This window comes from Chionomys nivalis, chromosome 11 (assembly GCF_950005125.1).
Source record: "Chionomys nivalis chromosome 11, mChiNiv1.1, whole genome shotgun sequence".
Lineage (NCBI taxonomy): Eukaryota > Metazoa > Chordata > Mammalia > Rodentia > Cricetidae > Chionomys > Chionomys nivalis.
Window position 1 is genome coordinate 2,531,682 of NC_080096.1, and position 19,087 is coordinate 2,550,768.

Below are 19,087 nucleotides of genomic sequence, written 5' to 3' on the forward strand. Positions count from 1 at the left end.
CACCTAATTTGGGTAGCCATAGAAGTCAGGGTTGGAAGTTGTTGTAATAAGAGCGGCGGGGCTGCGTCTCCGGCACCCAGCCGCCCACATGGTTTAGCTTATGCCCCGAAATAATTACACGGAAACTGTATTCTTTTAATCACTGCCTGGCCCATTAGTTCCGGCCTCTTATTGGCTAGCTCTTACATATTGATCTAACCCATTTCTAATATTCTGTGAAGTACCACGAGCTGGCTTACCAGGGAGAATCTTAACCTGCGTCTGTCTGGAGTGGGAGAATCATGGCGACTCCTGACTCGGTTTCTTTCTCCCAGCATTCTCTTCTGTTTACTCCACCCACCTAAGGGTTGCCTATCAAATGGGCCTAGGCAGTTTCTTTATTATTTAACCAATGACCTTCCTCCATCATTTCCCCTTTTTCTGTTTAAACAAAAAAGGCTTTCACTTTAACATAGTAAAATTACATATAACAAAACAGTTATAAAGCAAGAATTACAGTTACAATACTTATCTATTTTATCTTATAACTAAGGAAAACTATAACTATAACTAACCATTCTTCAACTCCATCAAAGACTCCAGAAGGATATAATATTACCTAAGCAAACAAGAGATTCCAAACTCTAGAAATGACAGAGACATCTCACTGCCTGGACAGTCACCCAAAGTTCTTTTGTACTGTTGGGGCATCCATCTTCAACCTTCAGGCCCATAGTATCCAGCAGACATTTCCATGAAGCAGGAAAATTCCAAAGACAGTTTAGTCACTATCTGCTGTGTCCTGCAGAATATCTCACAGACTCTTTCATGAGTCAGGAATCCCGAAAAACCATCTCACCTTTAGGCAAGTTCAGCAGTCCTCTTTCTGCGGGTTCTCTGTGTCCAGTTTATGCAATAGTCCAGGCAAGAACAGTTTCTTGCCCAAGTGGCTATCAAACTCCATAAGGAGCCTCTTCAATGCCCATCTTCCTCTTGAAGTAGCTGGTGCTGCCAGAAGCAGACGTGTCTCATTGTCATGAAAAGCCCTAAATTATTAAAACATTTAAAATGCCATATTCTGCAGTCTTTGAAAGATATGAAGAATGCCTATCTAGCTGAAATATATCTATGCACATCTAGAAAATCTAACTAACATGACTAAAAGCTTGACAATTATTGATGATTATCCATTAACAACCTATATACATTACATTTTTAAATTAACTATACAATCACAATACCTTAATCAAGATTAGAAATATGCATATACATATAACAAAATTGACCTTAAAATCCACACCAATGCAAATTATTCATATCTATATCATATCCCCCTTTAAATGTAAAAGAACATTTATAAACCATATTTAGGAACATGAGCGCAGTTTTTCTCTCCAAACTGCTTCCTGCTGAATGGGGGCGCTGTATTCAGATCTATTTCATGGTGTAACCTGTGTGTCAGGGTCATCTCAGTCGGCAGTTGAGTGAAGTAATTTTCTGAAGGTGTTCACAGCAACCTTTCAGGAGGGCGTGGTCTATCATACCATATCGGGATAGACGCAATCCACAGAGTCTCATCCTCTGTGAAAACAAAAGAAGACCCTCTCCAAAGCATCATATCCTTAGACCCATATTCTGAAATCATAATACCCTTATGTCCATTCTGGTTTAGCTTGGCAGCCCATATAATGAAATGTCTCTCTGTACTTAGCTCCTTCACAGTCAAAAATTTTAAAGAAAACACAATAATACAAAGAATCCAGACTCTCTGTGAATTTTCCATTTTTACGAGGCTTATTTTTCTTTATTTCTTTTAATCTATAACTATCTGTACTCTTTCTCTTTAAAGACTTTACCCTTTTTTTTAAGACATTAAGTTTATTCTTTATATATATATTTTTCTCTCTCTCAAGCCTACGTACATTCATCCAACAGTGTCTGAATCAGTTCTATTGTGAATCTGTAATTTTTTTACTATCCAGGAGCACTTTGTTTTGTGCTTTTAAATCGCTAAGCACTTGATCTAAGCTGTGACATTCCTAGGTCAAAAACAGGTACCGCCTGCTTGCCCCGCCCAGTCCAACATGGCGGAGCCGCTCGTGCCTCTGATCCTTGCACATTGCACCAGTAGCATGGTGGAGCTGTTTGTGCCTCTGAGCCGCAGCACAAAATGACTTCCTTTTAGGCACACAGTGAGTCTAGTTGCCATCAAACAAATCATAACACTTTATTCCAAATGCTCCATTCAAAGACTCTTTCTCCCGCAGGAGCCAGACAGAGATCGCAATGGCGGCACAGCCCAGAAAGCTGGCATTTTAAAACAGCCAGTTTTTTCCTGTTGCTGAGTCAGGACAATTTCTTTGCGGCACACAACCCAGAAACAGCAAAAAGCTGTCTTAAATTCTCTTTCTGTCCTTTTTAAGCCCTCTCAGGTTTTACATGGAGTTCATTAGCACGTTGGGTGCCACTCTGTTGTAATAAGAGCAGCGGGGCTGCGTCTCCGGCACCCAGCCGCCCACATGGTTTAGCTTATGCCCCGAAATAATTACACGGAAACTGTATTCTTTTAATCACTGCCTGGCCCATTAGTTCCGGCCTCTTATTGGCTAGCTCTTACATATTGATCTAACCCATTTCTAATATTCTGTGAAGTACCACGAGCTGGCTTACCAGGGAGAATCTTAACCTGCGTCTGTCTGGAGTGGGAGAATCATGGCGACTCCTGACTCGGTTTCTTTCTCCCAGCATTCTCTTCTGTTTACTCCACCCACCTAAGGGTTGCCTATCAAATGGGCCTAGGCAGTTTCTTTATTATTTAACCAATGACCTTCCTCCATCAGAAGTTGTGCTTGAAGCCTCTCATTTACCCTGGCTGTGGTGACTGATCGTGGTCTTTCATTGTGTAATAATGACAATGTGACAAAATGCACACAGCACAGAAATGACCCTTTTCAACTATTTTATTCTGTATTTTTGTGTGTGGAGGCCAGAGTTTGAAATTGGGTGCCTTCTACTAACCTCTGGCTTCTTTTTTTGAGACAGATAGCTCGCTCAGCCTGGAGTTCACTGATTGGCTAGACCGGATGACTGGCCAATGAGCTTCAGGAATTCGCTGTCTCTGCACCCTGCTGGGTTGCAATGCTCTCTGCCTACACAGGCTTCTAGTGTGGGATCCTAGCTCAGCCCTCTCCAATTTTCTCACTGATCCATCTCACTGGACCCCTCTTCTAGCATCTTCAGTGCCCCATTCTGTGGTCTTAAGTACAAGTCCATGGCTGTGCGGACATCACCAGTACCTGCCTGCCTGATTTGGTCTTCATCCAAAACTTTTCCAACACAGCTGTGGGTGCAGAGAGCAGGTTTCAGGCTCTTGTCTCTGCCTGCTGCACCTACATCTGATTTATCTACTAACTCTCAGGACTTCTAATATCGTATCTTTGAAATCCACAGTGTTTTGAGATACTTCATGTTTGATAAAATGGTGTTCCATATCACTTGGAAAATTATGTTTTGTCTGATATTCGGGGAAAATTTGAAGGACTGCAGCTACATTGATGTTTTCATTTATTTCCTCTATAATACACCATTTAATAAAGCAATAGTCGCACAAATGGCATAGGAGCAACCAACCACTTAGTGGATGGATTTAAGGCCCACTCTACAGTTAAAATCCATACTGGTACCATTACTGGGCCGAGAACCATAGCTAGACACACCATGGGACCTAAGGGAGAATACTGCCTTTATTCTACTGAACAGACATAGCATTAAACCAACTCCTAATGACTATCATTGTAATTGTAGATCACTGAGTATTTTAACCTTCATCAGACAAACTTCTTTCTCCAGTAGATGGTGACTAACACAGAGTCCTGCAACTCTCCAAGGTGCAGAGACTAAGAGACTGGAATGTTCAACCCTAAATGGCGCATCAACATTGGATTCCCCTCTTCCAAGGCTCAGGAGCTGTCGAGGAAGAGAACGTGGAAGTGTATGAGCTAGAGACAGTGGGTGACACAAGGGGGGCGTGTCTTCTGGACACAGCAGAGAAGCTGCATCCGTGAACTCATAGAGGTTGTGACATTACATGGAGACTAGTGCAGACCCAAGCCAAACCAAATCGTGGCGTGGCGAGGGAAGGTAGACAGGAAGTCCCACCCCCAGCTGAGGAGATATTGGCAATTGACAGCTGTCGGAGAGGGAGAGTCAGCTTTCTTTATGAGTGCAAGCCCTGGTAGGTCAACCGCACTCCAATGGAAGGATACAGATTCAGGTGTACAACCTGGACTTAATGTGTTAAAAAGAGTAGAAGACACAAAGTTAGGTGGTCAGTTAGGGTGGGACAGATCTGGGAGGAGTGGGGGGGTGAATATGACCAAAATACATTTGACAAAGTTAAAATGAACTAATAAAACCTGCAAAAATGGGCCGTGATTTGTTTACGTTCTTTCCTGATTGGATGGGCTGAGTCTATTTTCGCTCTATCATACATTTGCCTGGCTGTTGGGAGGTTAAATATTCCTGTGTCCTGAGACCTATGGACATTGTCTGTCCCTTCTTCAAAGGTATTAAAGGGGTTTTGACTGTTGAAACACGCGCACACTGCAGGGATGGGGTTTTCTGTGTCATCAAATACACTCCCTTTCGAAACCACACACAGCACTTCATTAGCCAGTGTGTGGAAATGGCTTCTACATCTTCGTTCATACTCACGCTGATCTAAGGTTTTTACCCACCCCATTGTGTCAGAATCTCCCCTCTCCTTTGTGGGGCAATTTCCTTTTAGTTTATAGTCCCTTAAGCAGTTTTGTTATTACTTTTAAAAAGCTCGGCTTGGTTTGTTTAAAATTGCTGTACGCCATTCTCCTTGGTGCCTTCGGAGGGTGGAGGAGGCGGCTCCGGAGGATTGATTTAGTTTTCCAATGTGCCTTGGCTCACCCAGGTTTTTCTGTCACGTCAGTTAATGTTTTCATTGGAAATTATTTATTTTTTTCCAAATGTATCAGAAAACCAATGAAACTTTAGAAGGCAGCGAAATAAAAACATCCTGTTGCCCTAAGAGAAGGTAGACCGACTTAAACAATATGTAAAAATTAATGGCTGCTATAAAGGAAACTATTGATGGATTTAGCTACATTAAAATTGTAGATTCCTGTTTTGTTGGTTAGCTTTTTGTCAACTTGACGCCTGCCAGGTCGTCTGGGAACTTGTACTGAGAGAATGCTTCCACCAGGTTGGCCTGTAGGTAAGCCTGGGAGGCCTTTTCTCAGTAATGGATGTGGGAGGGTCCATCCCACCGTGGGCAGCGCCACCCCACCCCCCCCCCGGTGGTCCTGGGTGTATAAGAAAGCAGGCTGAGCAAACCATGGGCAGCGAATCAGTGAGTCCTGTTCCTTCCTGGTCTCTGCTTCAGCTCCTGCCTCCAGTCCCCACCCTGAATCCTGTCCTGACTTCCCTCTGTGCTGGACACAGAGCTGAAATAAATCCTTTCCTTCCCACATTGTGTTTTTTCCCCCTTTATTACAGCAATAGAAAGCAAACCCAGAGATTCTATAGACTGAAAAAAAAATCAAAACAGAACAGAGAAAAAGCTGTGTTTGGGAAAAGAGGGCTGTAATGGTAAAAGAAAAAAGAAGGAGAAAAAGGAAAAGAAAAAGCTCCTCTAAGTCCGCAGAACAGTGGTCCCAGAAGGGACTCCCACGCCTCAGAGCACAGGCAGCTCCACAGGCTGGGCCAGGGAAGTGTGGGCTCCTACCTGGTGACATGTTCATCCCCCAGACGAAACATCCAGCAGCCGAGCGCACTGGAGAGCCAGCTGGTTGGTGGGCCAGGGTAAGGGCTGCTCTGAGCGACTGAGAGACTTCCTCACAGGGCTCCAGAAAACTGACACGGACATTGTAATAATGGGATGTCATCAGTACCCAGCTTGTACCCGTCAATTTGACCCAATCTAGAATTGCCTGGGAAGCGAGTGTCAATTCATGGAATTACTTCCTCCGGTTGGCCTAAACATGTCTGCGGGGGTGGGGTGAGGGTGGGGGCTTACTCTGTCAATAGAGTTGGGAAGACCCACTCTGAACATAGGTGGCACCATTCCTTAGATGGGGTCTTGGGCAGGCAGACAGCACGGACACATTTGTGTCTCTCTCTTCTTGACTGTGGATTTCATGTGACTAGGCGCTTGGAGTTTTTGTCTTGACTTCCCCAAACAATGGCCTATAACCTGGAATTGTGAGTCAAGTAAATCACGTCTGTAGCCTTAACTGTTCATCTGAGTGGAATTGACTAGATCAGATTGGGCTGTGACACATCTGGGATGATTGTCTTAATTATTAATCAGAGGGCCAAGCCCACCATGGGTGACACTATTTCTAGGCAGGTGGCCCTGGGTTGCATAGGAACGTTAGCTAATCGTGAGCTAGCAAGGCAGCAGTGATTCTCAGTCTGTGGGTTGCAACCCCTTTAAGAGGTTAAATAACCCTTCCACAGGGATTACTTAAGACCATTGGAAAACACAGATATTTACATTACAATTCCTAACAGTAGCAAAATTACAGTTATGAAGTAGCAACATAGATAATTTTATGGTTGGGGGTCACCACAACATGCAGAACTATATTATTAAAGGATTCCAGAATCAGGAAGGTGGAGAACCACTTCAATATGGAAATCAGCCAGCAGCGTTCCTCCTCTCGGAAGTGAATTCCGAAGACAGCCTTGTCTCCCTTAAGCGGCTTGTCATCGTGTGTTTCGTCCCAGCAACAGAAGTGAAACTAGACTAATGTGCATCGCCGTGCGGTCAGGGAATGATGGAAGGGCACCTGCTGGCCACATCTGGGCCGAAAAGAACACCAAAGTGGGCAAGGACAGCGATGCAGTAGTGCAACCATCTGGGAGGGTAAAAAAAATCCTGATTGGGGAGGGACGGGTGAGCAGAGGGAGGGGAGGCAATCACAGAGGGCACGCAGCCAACCTTTAATATATACTTACATGAAAACTTAGAGATATATTTATCTTTAAAGTGAAGGTAGGGCACTTGCCTGCAGCTATGCAAAGAATAGGTAATGAAGCTAACATTACTGCCACCCAGCAACCTGGGCTGTCGCTCCAACAACACAGGTCTGCAGACCAGAGAGGATGTAGACCCCTTTTCTGGGTGACCAGATGGTAGTCATCAGATTCTAAGGGCCAGCTTCCTCTGGGTCAGAGGGACCTTGAGTCTCCAGGATCCCTTGCAGTCCCCTCACTGGGAGAGCAGGGAGTAACCTTTTATGGGGGCTTTGATTTTGTCCCTCCCTCCTAGTAGAGAATGCTGGTGGTGGCCAGAGAAGGATCCGGTCCATGTGTGACATCAGCACATAGGTGCTTTGATCAACCTCTGCTCCCCAGAGAACCTTAGGAAAGAAAGAGCCGGGGCTGAAGAGGTAGGTGGCTCAGGGGTTAAGAGCACCGGCTGCTCCTGCAGAGGACCTGGGCTTGAGTCCCAGCACCCATGTAGTGTGGCTCATCCCATCTGTAATTCTAGTCTCAGAGGGATCTGACACCGTCTTCTGACCTCCAAAGGCACTGTATGCACATGGTGGATAGACATACATACAGGCAAACACTTATGCGCATGAAATAAAAATAAATAAAATCTTAAAAAAGAAAGAACAGGAATGGCCTGTGGGGCCATAGGGGTGTCTCTTCCATACATAGGCCGAGGGATGGCTTGTCTTTGAAATACTCAGGACCAGAAGTGTTCCAGATTTTGGGACAGTATATTCACATACAGATACAGCAGGATCTTAGGCATGAGACCAGTCTAAACAGGTAGCTGCATTTCATGTACACCTTTTGTATATATGCTGATGGTAATTGTAGACAGTATTTTTATTTTTTTATTTTTTTTAAATATTTATTTATTTATTATGTATACAATATTCTGTCTGTGTGTATGCCTGCTGGCCAGAAGAGGGCACCAGACCTCATTACAGATGGTTGTGAGCCACCATGTGGTTGCTGGGAATTGAACTCAGGACCTTTGGAAGAGCAGGCAATGCTCTTAACCTCTGAGCCATCTCTCCAGCCCTGTAGACAGTATTTTTAGTGTGTTTGTATTTTGACTATATTCTGTCACTGAAGGTCGGGTGCGAAAATTTCTGCTTGTGATTTTGTGTTGGTCGTAAAGCAATTTGGCAGTTTTCAATATTTCAGGGTTTTGAACTTGGGATTAGGGACATTTCATCTACAATAAAATTCTAACCAATACGTATGTGCAGAGTTGGGAGAAAAAAAAATCAATGTTTTGTGACAGTCGTGGGAAAACTGGCCGGGAATTCATTGGTGGTACTAATCTGGGCTAGTGAGGGAGGGAGGGACGTGAAGTATGTCCTCCCACATGGAAGTCACGCAGGCGGATTGTCAGGTGATCAGAGTTGGACTCATGAGGAGAGAACTAGCTGGGAGAGTGGGAGACCTCCCTGGAGGCTCTAAGCATGGGGCTGCCCCAAGACATCTACACCAGGACACAGCAGAAAGCCATTGTTCCACCTTCTCCTAGGAAACAGAGACCCAGGAGGTGTTCCATCAATGGAGACAAAGGAGACATGCAACCCCCAAACTGGATGGGGTCCTTAGGGGAACCTGCCACCAAGGCTGTCGTCAGGGCAACTGAGTGAGCTGGGGAGTATCACATGGCTACCAGATCATCTCCAGGAGAAACCACCGCTGTGTGGAGCTGTGTGCTGTCTTGCTGAGGAAAAGCAAGGCAGAGTGACATATGGAAAAGGCTACTGGGCCGAGGGGTGCAGCTTGTGCTGAAACAATCAGCATACAAGAAAACAGATGCACGTGGGTGGACATAGTAAACCTTGGTGAATGCAGAAAAAGCCAGGAGAGTTCTGTGTCAATCTTGCAACAGTCCTGGACATTTATAACCATTTCAAAGTTAGACTTTAAGAAAAAAAAAAGCAACAAGAGGATACAGGGTGTTCGGAAACAAAAACAAGTTATAACAAAGTGCAACCTAGTTTCAAAACTTGTGCAAGGGACTGGGGAGATGGCACCCTGGCTGAAGTGATTGCAAGTTTGAGGGTACAGTGACATTTTATTTGCGTGTTAATAAATAAAGCTCGCCTAAGGATCAGAAGGGTAAAGCTAAGCCACTAGAGGCCAGGCAGTGGTGACACACACCTTTAATCCCAGGATCTGAGAGACAGGGTCATATGGATCTCTGTGAGTTCACGGCCACCCTGGGCTACACAAGATCAAAGCAGAAACAAATCCAGGTGTTGATGGTTCACACCTTAAATCCCAGTCCTAGGGAGTCACATGCCTTTAATCCTAGCACTAGAGGGAATATGAAATGGGAGGAGAGAGAGAGGCTTAGTCTGGTTAGTTTACGGTTGCCCAGTCTTGGTAGAGGTGAGACTTCGTTAGTGACTTGACTGCTTTGCTTTTCTGGTTTTTGGGTTGAGCATTATTTATTAAAACATAACTAAAATGTCACTACATGAGGGTCTGAGTTTGAATCCCCAGGACCTCCACACAATTCTAGGTGTGGTGACGCATACAGATGACTCCAGCACTGAGGTCTGGATCCCAGAAGACCCTAGGGTCTTGCAGGACAGCCACACTAACCAAAACAGGGAATTTCAGATTCAGGTAGAGACCAAGTCTCAGATAAGATGATGGAGGGGGGACAGGTCAGGATACTCGGTGTCAGCCTTAGGCTCTGGCACAGACATGGGAACAACACAAACACGCCCATGCAACTTTCATGAGCATATATATGTTACATGTACTCTTGTGAATAAGTTGTACTTGAAAATATGTTTTATTTATTGATATTTATTTAGCCAAGATTCCAGGTCCCTCAGGCTAGCTTTTAACTGCTACGTAGCTAAGGATGGCCTTGAATTCTGGTCCGTCAGCCTCCACATCTGTAATGCTGGCCTACAGGCATGAACCTCTGTGCCCAATGGACGTGGTGCTGGGATGGAAGCAAGGTTTTGCTGTAGAGATAAAATATAAAGCCCGAGAATGAATGCACTCATCTCCTTCACACGACAATTTTTTAATTCTATTTTTTAATAGATGGAGAGACATAAATTTAGGGATTTGGCAAGGTCAGAATTTGAGCCCAAAGCCTGGGCTCCATGGCCCATGTTCCTCCTCTATCTTTGTAAGGAGTCTGTGTTCAGACAGGAAAAAGGAAGGCAGCAACCTCAGCAGCTGTTTGCAGCTCTGTTCCCATGGCCTCCCATCCCCTCCTTGGAGGCATTGGTGCAACCATAGTCCACCAGGGTTTGGGGTTCCCTGGAGGCATTGCCCACCAGGGTTTGGGGCTCTCCTTCTGATGGGCCAGAGGCAGAGGGAAGGGAGGCTCAGCCCAGTCCTCCACCACCTTTCCAGTTGGCTGGAGGGCTCTGAGGACAGATTTCCTCCAATTAATTCCAATTAGAAATGAGCACCTGATGAAGGTGAACAGTCGGGATGGAGCGCTCGATGCAAGGAGAGCCGGACTCTCCAACTGGCAACTCACCCAACTCGTGGGTCTGCCGATGCCAAAAATAGCTGATAAGGAGCTCTGTGTGCACCCGGAGAGCGGGGATAATTGTTGCTGCCCTGTGGAACCAGATGGGTCCACATCTGCCCCCGTGTCCTCTCGTCCTTGCCCCAGTGTGGGTCAGCAGAAAGACTTCCTGTGTTTGTCTCTTGAGTCTTGGTTTTGTGGCTTTTCTCAGCTCACTGTTGGTTTTTGGCCTAATAAATAATTAGTTTCTAATTGGTGTTTGCGTCGGTGTTTGGGGCGGTGGGCAACTGTCAGGAGCTGATTTGGATTCCCTCCGAGTTCCCTCCGTCTGACGTGTTTCCATTCGCGCCCTCATTCCCTAGTGAAAACATATATGCGTTAAGAAATAAACACAGGTGTTGAAGGGGATGTTTTGAAACGTTCTCTTGTCCCTGACAGCTGCGCTTTCTGTAGAAATCATGAGACTGTTTCCACCGTAATTGCATGAATTTCCTCCAAGCTTCCGGGAATTTTAACATGCAAATATATCATTATGGAAACTTCACGCCCGAGAATAACGCATTATAGTCCATCCTGGGAGAGTCCCCAGAGCTCGTGGGATTTTAATGTCATTTCAGAAGGCGGCTGGGAATCAAGTCAGAGCACCTTTCTCATCAAAAGCTAATCCTCGCTGGATTGAGCAACTTGGCAGAACTCAACTCCCTTCCCCTCTTTCAAACTGTCTCCAGCTGAGGAAACTCTACCATTCCGGTAAGTTTACCATCAAGTGTGGTGTTGTGGTATCAGACTGCGTCCCCGGCTGTTCAGATTCAGTGCTGATTTCAAGTGTTTCGTAGACTTTGTTTGCTTGTTTGAAAACAGCTGCAGGGAGAGAAGATGATGCTTCTCTGCTCAGCTGCGGTCGCTGGCAGCAAGAGAGAAAAAAATAACCCCTAATGGGGAGGTCAGGAAAACACAGGGCAGAGCTCAGCCTTCCTTGCCTGCCCCCAATCACGATGCGCCCTTGGGACTGTCGCCTAGATACTAACACTAAAGGCGTCTCTCCAGCTGTTATATTAAGCCCTGGGGTGACTGGAGCAATGCCTTTGGCTCTGTGGAGGAAAGAGAAGACAGAAATCTAATAAACATGGAAGCTCACACAGGTTACCACGTGCCTCCTGAAGGGGACCCCGAGACAAGGCCAAGAGTTGGGCTAGCATGGCCAATGGACTCAGTGACTTTCAGGCTGGTGGGTGCTATGGTACAAAGGTTGTGTCTCCCCATTCCAAAGAAGGAATGGTGCTAGGAGGCAGGCTTTTGAGAAGTGTCTAGGTTTGGAGGGTTCACCCTCAGAATGGGATCACTGATGGACAGGGGATCCAGAGAGACCCTTGGCTCTCCCACCACATGAAGATGAAGCCCGGAAGCAGCAGCTGTGATCCTGAAATGGGCCCTACCACACACTGAACTTGCCTGCACCTTGGCCATGATACACCAGCTCCAGAAATATGAGACACGAACAACCGCTGGGCACAAGATGATGGCTCATGGTTACGGCAGCCCGACCCCCATAGAGCGCATCTTCTTTTAAAGCAATACTGTAGTTTCATTTATATCCCTTTAAAGTCAATTTTGAAGGTGATTGTATGCACAAGACCATTGGACCCTACAAAGGTGCCATTTGTATAGATGGGTTCTACCTCCTCGGTGGCCCTGCTGTCTTCTGGGTACCCTGCAGCTCTTCCTGGGCTCTCAGGCATCGACCTCAGGGGTGGTTGGGTTGACTGCACACACCTTCCCCTGAGCTGGGACTCGGCCCATCCATTTCTCTGCCAGGCAGGCTCCACAGCTTCTCATTTCCTTAAGCAGATCATGGGCTCTTTCTGCCCCATAAGGTGACCCTTCCCAGGGGAACCCACTGTGCCATCACAGAGGTGAAGGCTTCAGTGTGGTTCACGTGTTAATGCAGGACTCGGAACAACTTGAGTCTCTGCATTGAAACCCTTTCCTCTGTGAGGATAAATACCCAAGAGTTGGTCTCTGGTTTAGTTAGTGTACCTGCTCCTTGGCCAGTGACTTCTATGAAGGATGGCTGGGTTCATGCTGCATGTGGGGTCCCCCAGGGGACAAGTTTTTAACTATGCCCCATCTGAAAAGGGGAAGTGCTTCCTGCTGGGGGTCCAGTCTGAACTTCCCCAGCTAGGAATAAGGTTGAGAGTGTTCAGGCATTAAAAAGCCATGCCTATGCCTGCTGCCGCTCCTGTGTCCACGGCCGCTCCTGTGTCCACGGCCGCTCCTGTGCCCACTGATGCTCCCGTGTCCACTGCTGCTCCCGTGTCCACTGCTGCTCCTGTGTCCACAGCTGCTCCCGTGTCCACTGCTGCTCCTGTGTCCACGGCCGCTCCTGTGTCCACAGCTGCTCCTGTGTCCACGGCCGCTCCTGTGTCCACAGCTGCTCCTGTGAGCCACTATTCCCTAGTTTTGCCTGATTCTCAGGAAAGTTAATTGATAACTTAGTTTCTCAGTTCATGAAAGGCAAGAGCTCTTATGTGTAACATCTGCCCCACCCTCCCTCCCCCCTCCAATTCCTCTTCCTCTCCCCTCCCTCCTTCCCTTCCTTCTCCCTCTCATCTCCCTTTCTCTTCTCTCTTCCTTCCCCCTCTCCTACCCTCCTATCTCTTCCCCTTCCTACTTCCTGTCTCCTTCCTCCCCATCTCTTCCTCTCATCTCCCCCCCTGTCTTCCATTCTCCTCCCTCCTATTGTGTTAAAAACATTTCATCTATTCCTTGACATTTGCTTTCTGTGTCCATCAGCAATTTGCTGGTTTTACATAAGCAAATTTTCACTTTTACATTCTCTAGGCAGGATAATGCACTTCCTAAAGTCTTTTGTGTTCGAGGGTTGTGGGGACAATGAGCTCTTTTGTTCTAAGTTTGGAAGACATTCACATCTTTGTTTTTCTGAGTCCACTGTAGTGGAGACGCGACTTTTCTCCTTGATAGCTCTTAAATTCACAACTTAGATTCTTTTTTAATGTTGGTTTCATACACAGAGACTTCAGTTTGTTCTTCCAGTGTCAGCTTAGACAGTTATGTCACCAGGTATGACAGTTTCTCTTTTTCTTTCTAGTTATTTTATCCTTCCGTGCAGGGGCACATCCATTCCGGATGGGAATGGCTCAGCCATTTCTCCTCTGCTCTTATATCACAGCATCACAGTGAGTCTGAGACCCTGAAGATTCGGGGACTTCTCAATAGCAAACAGGACATTCTGCACAGTGACACTAGGCAGGTCCTCTTATCCAGTCCAGTTCCTACACTAATACATGGAGGTGGCATCGGATCCCACAGTGACAGCCTGGTCTCCCACATGGCCCCATCCTGGGTGTTGTTTTCACCTGTGTTTCTGACTGACTTCCCATTCACTTCCCCAGCAAACACGAACTGTCCACAGCTGCTGGGGGGCGTGAAGCCTCTTGAGCGCCCCCTCCAGGCTTTACATTGTATCCAAAAACTCTACAAGTTCACATCACTTTAGATCTGGAGTGAATGTTTGGTTGCTCTCTATTTCTGTGGTAAACAGGATGAGCAGAAGAACCTGGGCGAGGAAAGATGCCAGGTCACAGGTCCTCTGTGAAGGAAGCCAGGGCAGGAACTCGAGGCAGGAACCCAGAGGCCGAAACTGAAACAGAGACCACAGAGGAGTGCTTTGTACTGACTTGCTCCCCAGTGCTTGCTCAGCCTGCTTTTTTACACAACCAAAGACCACCTGCCCAGGGGCTGGCACCATACTCAGTGGGCTGGACCCTCCCACACCAGTTATCAATCAAGAAAAGATCCCACCCCACAGACTTGTATACAGGCAATCTAATGCATTTTCTCATTTGAGATCCCTTCCTCCCAGATGACTGAAGTTTGTGTCAAGGTGAAAAAACACAAGTGTGTCACCATTTTGGGTTGGTGTTGTGAAAAGCAGAGGGTGTGGGCATCCTGGTTCATGCATGTGACATGTGCAGCTGCTGCCACATCATGTGTTGATGACTCTGGGTAACCTGATCAGTTTACTGCACCTGGCTAGGCGTGTCTACTTCTGTATCTTCCTTGTTGCGTATTTGATTTCTGCTTCATTCTGTTATTAAAATGTGGCTGATTTCTGTATCTCTGTTAGGAATTAAGCTTCTCTGTCCTTTTTGTTGACACAGGCCTTCTCCTTCCACAGGGTCCTCATGTTCCAAACTTCCTTCTGGTTGCTGTTAATAGCAACCATTCATACTGAAAAAACACACCCTTCGAATAAATCTTGACATTTTTGGCCATCATAGAAACATCTAGAAACAGGCCGGTCAGGGATATTCTTAGAGTCCAGGGCTCCCATGTGATGGAGTCACAGATGGAACTGAGTTTCCAGCCCCTGCCACACTGCGTGGAGGAGCAAGGACTTCTGATTCTCCGTCTATTCTATGTTGCTGGCAGAACAAAGTACATCTAGGTGTCTACCACTTCCCCATATCCAAACTCCCGACTCCCAACAAAGATGTTGATATTGCTGTTGCTCCTGTTTCTGCCTCCTTTGCTGTCCAGCAAATCACAGAGCTTCAGAAAGACAACAGTCACAGGCGGATGCGTCCTCACACCCAAATGCTTGCATCTGTTCCCTGTGAGCTGAGCTTTAGGTGACATCTCTAAATCTGCCCACCGGACTCCTCAGCACTGTGTAGACTTTTCCGTTACAGTTGCTGGGAAAAGAAGGATCTTGGCGTCACACAAAGAGGCGCACAGGGTCAAAGGAACTCAGCAAGGCAATTTCTTTTTGCAAAAGGGGTACATCAGAACCTAGAGAGGGCTGGTGAGCATGCTCAGCCCAGATGACCCCTGTTTGTTACCCCTGGTGCAAGTACAATCTGACACAGTTGGCTAATTGGTGCAAAAGGAGGTGTGTGGTTCATGGAATATGGGTCTGTGGCTTCCTAAGTACCTTTGATAGAAAAAAAATTTCTTACATAGTAAGCTATTTTTAAAAGGAAAATAGGAGTGTTGTACACAGTCAATAAACATCTGAAGCCCAGACTTCCTGCCTTCTTAAACCGGAATCGAGAGGATGATGAGTGGTGGGGCGTAGGTTCCTTTTACCTTGTTGTGTTTAATTTTGTCTCCATATACTTTTGAAAATAAGTGCCATTTAAGTTTAATGGGTGCTTTATGTCGACACTTTGTACCATGGCTTTAATTTAATCCCGAGAGAATCATAAGTACTTTTCATTTATTTATTACAATATTATATGGTTCATTTTCTTTTAGTTTTTGATGCATGTGTGTGTGTGTGTGTCTGTGTGCGTGTGCGCACACTTGCATGCACAGGTATGTTTTGTGTGTACAAGAATGTGGAAGCGAGAGGCTAGCTTCTGGAGGCTTAGTTTCTTCTAAAGGCAGAGTCCTGTACTGGCCCGGAGTGAGTCCCAGGGATCCTCCTGCCTCTGTCTCCTCAGCACTAGGATAAGGAGTCCTTGCACTGTGCCTGGTATTTTTATGTGAGCTCTGGGGGTTGAGGTTCTTATACGTGCAAGGCTGCTCCCCTGCTGCTTCTGCACATTTTAAATCCAAAAGCAAAAAATATGTAAAATGAGATTAACATTTCTTTTAAGTACTGCTGTATGTGTGTATGGGCATGTATGTGGATGTGTGTGTGTGTGTGTGTGTGTGTGTGTACACACCACAGTGTATGCATGTCAGAGGACAGCTTCCTGGAGTCAGTCTGGGACCTGGGAACTGAACTCAGGTCATCAGGTTTGCATGGCAAGAGCTTTTACACAGTGGGCCATCTTGCTGGCCCAAATAGGGATGGATGTTTGGTTATGCAGCTTGGGGTATGGCTCAGTGGCAGAGCCTGTGTTTAGCATCTCCTGAGCTCAGTCCACAGTATAAACAAAAAGTGAGCCAATTGTTTACCCTCATTTGTAGGCGATCGCTCTTTTCTGGTTGGAGTGAGACTGAAGGCCACAGTGCTCCTTGTCCTCCTGAAAGTGTTTTGCCTAAAAGCCTTGCAATTGGCTTACAAAATTACGGAGTTTGCGATCGGCAGGCTTAGGTGTGCTTGCTCATCTGCCCCGCACTTTCTTTTGTGTCTGGAAAGAGGGGGCCTCAGCTGACAAACTGTCTCAGTCAGATTGGTCTCTGGGTCATTTATGTGTGTGGTGGTCCAGCCCACTGTGTGTGCTGCTACTCCTAGGTAAGTGGTCCTGGCTTCTATAAGGAAGTAGGCTGGGCAAACTATGGGGAACAAGCCACTAAGTGCCACTCCTCCATGGTCTCTGCGTCAGCTCTCGCCTCCAGGTTCCTGCTCTGACTTCTCTGATGATGGACTGTAACAGTAAACTAAATAAACCCTTTCCTCCCCAAGTTGTTTCTGGTCAGTGTTTTATCACACACGCACGCACACGCGCGCCTTTTAAAAACCTGGCTGTTACACATGACAGATAGTATGGTAGCATCTTTTTAAGTCTGGTTGACTTTGCTTAATCCCGTGACCTCCAGCTATGCTCCTGCCAATGATGCAATTTCATTGTTTTCCATGTGATGAAGCTGAGCTGTGGTCTGAATACACACCATGCTTCCTTCTTCACTGGCTTTCTGGTGAGCACCTAGGTGCTTCTGTCACTTGGCTGTTGTGAACGGCGCTGTCATGAATGCGGCTGTGTAGGCAACTCTGTGGCACTCTGACAAATGTCTTAGGGTGTCCTCTCAGGTGTGGGCATGTATATTGGCCAGTGGTTCTGTTTTTAGAGTTTTGAGCACTAGCCACAGGGACTCCCATGGTGGTTTATCTAATTTCATGACAACCAGAAGTGTTTAAAGTTTCTCTATTGGCTACTTTTCAGTTGTTCTGATAATCCCCCCCCGCCCGACCAAATTTATAGAAGAGAAATTTTGTTTGGATTTATGATTCTGGAGGGTGAGAGTCCATCATGCCAGGGAAGCATGGGGAAGGTGACTGGAAGCTGAGTGCTCAAACCCTAGTCACAAGCTTGAGGCAGAAAGAGGGAACCAGAGTGGGTGCAGCCTTTAATCTCAAAGCTCTGCCTGCAGTAACATGCTTCTTCCAGGAAGGCCACACCCCCTAAACCTTCCCAAACAGTGCTACAAGCTACGGCCCAGGTATCCAAATGCCTGAACCACAACACATTTGCCTTATGTCTTCACCGACATTCGATATCACTTCATGACAGCATCCTGACTGGGGTGAGGTAGAATCGCTCTGTGGTTTTGATTTGCATTTTGTTGATGGCTGAAGATGCAGTAGACTTTCTGTTGGATTCATTTGCCCATTTATTGATCAAATGATTTGATTTTGCAGTGTTTGGATGCTTTTTTAGACTGTTTTATAGATTGTAGAAATTACTCTGGCGTTGGATGTGTAACAGCAATGATTTCCTCCTATTCTGTACCCTGTCTCTTTGCTCTGTTCATTATTTCCTTTGCTGTGTAGAATCTTTTCAATTTTATACAATCTCCTCCATCAATTATTAGTTTTGTTTCTTGAGTCCCTTGCCAATGCCTATATCTTGCTTTCCCCCAGCAATCAGAAAGTTTCAGGTCTTGCATCAATATCTTTGATCCATTTTGAATTGATTTTCATACACGATGAGGGCCATAGTTAGATTCAGCTGTCAGCAGGATGCAAACTCATGACCTGGGTAGAGGGACCATCAGCTGGGAAATTGCCTCCATCAGGTCGGGTGATTTCTAGCTTCCTAATTGACACAGGAGGTGACCAACTCACTGTTAGCCGTGCCACCCCTAAGCAGGTGGGCCTGAGCTGTGTAAGAAAAGTAGATGAGCAAGCCGTGAAGAAGAAGCCAGTAGGCAGTGCTCCTTCACGGCCTCTGCTGGAGTTCCTGTATTGAGTTCGTGGCTTCTCCCCGTGGTGAACTGTGACCTTGGAGTTGTAAAGACGAAATAAACATTTACCCTCACAAGTTGGTCTTCGGTCTGTGTTTTATTGCAGCAACAGAAATCAGACTAGAGCAATGAGGGAGATTTTTATTTTTCTACGCGTGGATATTCAGCCCCCTCTCCCCCCCGGAGCAGCTGTTTTTGGCACCTTTGTCAAAACTCAGGTGGCCGTAGCAGCGTGAATGTATTTCTGGGTCTTCTGTTCTGCTGCATCCGTCTGCGCGTCTGGTTTTATGCAGGAGCCACGCTGCTCCCCTTTTGTGACTGTGGCCGCATGGTGTAATTTGATGTCAGGTACCGAGACACCCCCAGCATTGCTCTTTTTGCTCTGTCTTGCTTTGTTATCCCAGAGTCTTTTGTGCTTCCGCATGAAATTTAGGCTTTTCTTTTTCTATTTCTGTGAAGAGCGTCTTTGGAATTTTGATGGGGGATGTATTGAATCTGCAAACGGCCTTTGTATTATGAAAACGTAGCCATTTTCATAATACTAATTTCTCCAAAGCATGCACACAGGAAGTCTCTTCATCCTCCTCTCATCGTCTCTGGTGTTTAAAGTTCTCACTGGAGGAGACTTTGATCTCCTTGTTAGGTTTATTCCTACTTTTGAAGCCCATTGTGGCTGGGATTGTTTGCGGATTTCTTTCTTGGTGTGCTGGTTACTGG

At 46.2% G+C, this 19,087-nt stretch overlaps 1 pseudogene; it reads left to right on the forward strand.

The window, feature by feature from the left end:
* The first annotated feature begins 12,712 nt into the window (after positions 1-12,712).
* LOC130883553 (arf-GAP with GTPase, ANK repeat and PH domain-containing protein 2-like) overlaps positions 12,713-19,087 on the forward strand; it is a 194,781-nt pseudogene continuing 188,406 nt past the window's right edge.